The 4,079-nt window shown below is 34.8% G+C and overlaps 1 long non-coding RNA gene across 1 annotated transcript; it reads right to left on the bottom strand.

The window, feature by feature from the left end:
• Window positions 1-1,271: 1,271 nt before the first annotated feature.
• On the bottom strand, window positions 1,272-2,772 carry LOC142181537 (uncharacterized). Its single transcript, XR_012710185.1, has 3 exons — window positions 2,628-2,772; window positions 2,432-2,477; window positions 1,272-1,645 (listed from the first exon to the last, which is right to left on the bottom strand). It is a non-coding gene; the product is annotated as an uncharacterized LOC142181537 (long non-coding RNA).
• Window positions 2,773-4,079: the final 1,307 nt, after the last annotated feature.

Here is a 4,079-nt window from a genome sequence, read left to right as displayed (position 1 = left end):
TTAGCCATTATAACAATTTAAGCGACCGTGCTAGAACCACGAGATTCGAGGGTGCCTAACACCTTCCCTCGGGTCAACAGAATTCCTTACTTAGAATTTCTGGTTCGCAGACTTCATTTGGAAAAGTCGAAAATCTCCTCGATTTGGGATTCAAGATAAACCGGTGACTTGGGACACCAAAAGCCAAACCTTTCCCAAGTGGCGACTCTGAATTAAATAAATAATCCCATTTCGAATATTGTCACTTAAATTGGAAAAACTTCCTCGCGCATTCTACCCTTCTGCGCGGGCGCGCAAAAAGGAGGTGTGACAGCTCTGGCGACTCTGCTGGGGATGATTAACCCAGAACCACTGGTTCAGGGTTCAAGAATTCGAGCTTAGAATAATTGTTATATTTGGCTTTATTATCTGATCTTTATCACATGTTTTTGCATAACCTGCTAAATGTTGTCTTTTACCGCTTTGATATTATCTGAACTGTATATAAACTGTGCCGAAACCCTTCTCTTCTTACCTCCGGGGAGAAGCTCGCTGGTCGAGACTCCCTATTCTGTTAGTGTCAATACCTGAAATAAGAAAGGTAGCTAAGCCTTTTTTCCTTGTAGTTCTCTGTTGTCATTTTTATACTTGGTAGTATGTTAAGTCAATGGTCTACAGAAGCATTAGGTAACTTAATTACTTAAATGGTGATGCAAAGATACTGGAGAGTAAAATATAGGAACTTCAGGAGACATAGATGAGGGAAAATGTATATGATTAAGAATATAGAAACCAGTTTAACAAAACTACTGCAGAATATATTCAGCTATAAAGGCAAATGCTTCTGTTATAAATCAGAAGGCAATGAGAATTGGTTAAAAACTCTAAGCTTTTTATTTTTTTAGAATGACATAAAGAATAGGAGCACGAAACTGAACATTTACAAGATTAAGAGTGAGCAAGATGCTTGGTTAGAAGTAAAGAAAATCGAAGAACCAACTGTGACTTTCTACCAACTGCTATTCTCAAAAAGAGAAAGTAGAAGATTTGACTACCTTAGAGGTTGTCACTAATGTTATAACTCTGAGAATTGAAATGGTAATCAAAATGAAAATTCAACTATTTGTATGCATTAACCAGTACTCGAAAAGAGCTTGTCCAAATATTGATCTTGAATCTAACTTATTAATATCTGAAAATTACTTTGGAAGTTGCATTTACAAAGAATTAGAAGGAAGTTAGAGTCATCTCAAGACTATGGATTATGGAAGACTACATCATAAGCTCCAATGTTAGATATAGCATATATAACTGATTTAAAAGAAAAACGCTCACCAAAGTATCATTATATTTCCAAGAATCATATCTTTTCAGTGAAACCAAAATCTCTAATTTTTATGTACTTAAAAAACTGATTGACAAAAAACTGCACCATTGGACTGAAAGGATATCTATTTAAGCTTGGTTAAACAAAGTTGATTGTATACATAGAAGATAAATAAAATTACCTATTTATCTTGCAAAAACAAGATTCTGAAATTTCATCTTTCTCTCAGGACTTTCTCATTCTCAACTTTTGTCCAGAACTTTGAATTTTGCATGTCCAATCAGGTGTAGCTGGTGTTACTTGATTAATGTTGCTTCCTTTGCCATGATGTTTTGATACCTATAATTTTCTTCAATAAAATATATGTATTATACATTTCAAATTCATAAAGATATATAAGGCTAACAGAGCAGAAATAATCTATTATGCAAAAAAATAGAAATTTCTAATCCAATATGTAGAAGTTTCTTCATACTGAATAATCATGTATCTTGGTGAAAAATGTCCAACTTAGTAAATGCAGTATTTCCTGAATTGCACCTTCCTAAAAAAAGATAGGACATATATTGTGCAGAAAAGAACAAAAGGAGAAAGAAAGACACTAAATTAACTCGAGATATGTTACATTTTTAATATAAACAAGATCAGTTACAAGATTGACTTGCAGAAATGCCTAGGTTACATCTGAAACGATAAGAAACTAATAAAATAATATTAAATATCAGTTGAATGAAAAACAGAATGTGAAAGAAGCTTCATCTTAGAAATTTCTAATTAGAATCAATTGAGTTAGCAAATCTAATGTGTCTACAATTTTTTTTCCTTTTATTTTAATTCAAATCATTTAGGCAATGTTTCCACTGTAACACAAAAAAAAAAAATACAAAGGAGCGGTCTAGCTGAACTCATTAGATAATTCTAGGATATATTCAGGTAATAACCCAAGTTTTCTTTCCGTAACCACCTTTCTTCTAACTAAAAAAAACGTTATTCACCTTTCTTTATGCCAAGAAATTAATTATATACGGCAATAGAAAACGGCGAACCAACAAAAATAACAGCATATACACATGAATTTTGAAAAAAAAAACCCACATGTATACTAAAGGAAGAACAAGCTCTTACCGAACCATAAAATGCTGACTGAATCAGGACATCTCTGAGATTCATCCTAGAAAAAAGAGTATAGATTCATAATTAGATGATCTATATGTCTATATTCACTTTGACTTAAAAGAGAGAGAGAGAGAGAAAGATAAAAAAAATAAAAACGAAATTATGCACAGAGTTATCAGCAATTCAGCATCTTCAAAGTTAATACAGTGAATAGTCTCCTTTTTCAATTGAAATTGCACATCCCTTTGTCGCTTCTGAATAGTGCTGGAGTTTAGAATTTCGATTGGTTTTCTCTGCTTTGATTTGATATTTTCTGGAAAAATTGAGCGTTCTCTGCATGGAGATACAAAGAGGAGAGGGCGAATAGGGAAGGATAGAGAAAAGAAAGCGGAAACAGAGAAAGACACGTGATTTACTTAAAATAGAGTAGCAGCACACGTGTTCACGGAAGAAGGACAAAAGAATTCAAAAACCAATAAAATGTGTCAAGGTCTATAGTACAATTAATACAACATAATGTACAATGGACTATTGCTGTGTTCGTACACCTCTTTCCACTTATGTCACACCTCCTTTTTCACCTGCGCCCGCAGGGCACAGAGGGAGTTTTTCCAATTAAAGGACAATCGAAACGGGATTTATTTATTTATTTCAGAGTCGCCACTTAGGAGATTTATGGTGTCCCAAGTCACCGGTTGAATCCCGAATCGAGGAAAAGATTGACTCTATGTTACAGTCCGCGAACCAGAAATCCAAGTAAGGAATTCTGTTAACCCGGGAGAAGGTGTTAGGCATTCCCGAGTTCCGTGGTTCTAGCACGATCGCTCAACTGTCATATTCGGCTTATTTATCTGATTTTAATACATGTTGAACCTATGTGCAAATTTTAACTGTGTACCGCTTTTATTATTATTATTTTTTTACCGAGGATTGCAACATCATAAAAATACATCTCGAACCATGTCACATCAGTGCACCCGTGGTTATTGACACATTTCAACTCTGTTGAGATTTGGATTTGGGTCACATAAATGTGCACCCGAGTTTAAGAAGATAACATTATTAAATACGCGCCTAAAGCGACTAGCGTATCATTATTTTGGGTAGGGCCGTGAAATTTTGCTAAACGGCTCATCCCAAAGTCTAAGTAATTTTACCAACACGTATAGAGGGTCCCACAACTTGTGTATTTTTGTTTGTCGAGGCTCGTCTCAATCATTATTTTTAAAAGGAATTTGCAACGTCGTGGAAATGCATCTCGAACCACGTCACAATCAATATACCCGTGGTTAGCGACACATTTCGACTTTCGTTGAGATTTGGATTTGGGTCACATAAATGTGCACCCTAGTTTAAGGAGGTAATGTTATTAAAATATGCGCCTAAAGAGACTAACACGTTGTTATTTTGGACGGGGCCGTAAAATTCGCTAAATGGCCCGTCCTGGAATCTAAGTATTTAATATATACATTTAACGAGGGCCCCGCCATTTATGCGTTTATTCAGCGAGGCTCATCTCATTTTACTGTTTTTAAAGGGCAAACCTAAAGTAATCTATAGTATTTTACTTAGTTCGTTTCTAAAATAAAAGGAGGAGTCCTAGTTAATTATATGGTTTAAGAGCTATTATAATTGGGTCATGAACACCACCCGTTAA

Source organism: Nicotiana tabacum, chromosome 6 (assembly GCF_000715075.1).
Source record: "Nicotiana tabacum cultivar K326 chromosome 6, ASM71507v2, whole genome shotgun sequence".
Lineage (NCBI taxonomy): Eukaryota > Viridiplantae > Streptophyta > Magnoliopsida > Solanales > Solanaceae > Nicotiana > Nicotiana tabacum.
Note: the sequence above shows the minus strand (reverse complement) of the source record. Positions and strands in the feature narration are given on the sequence as shown.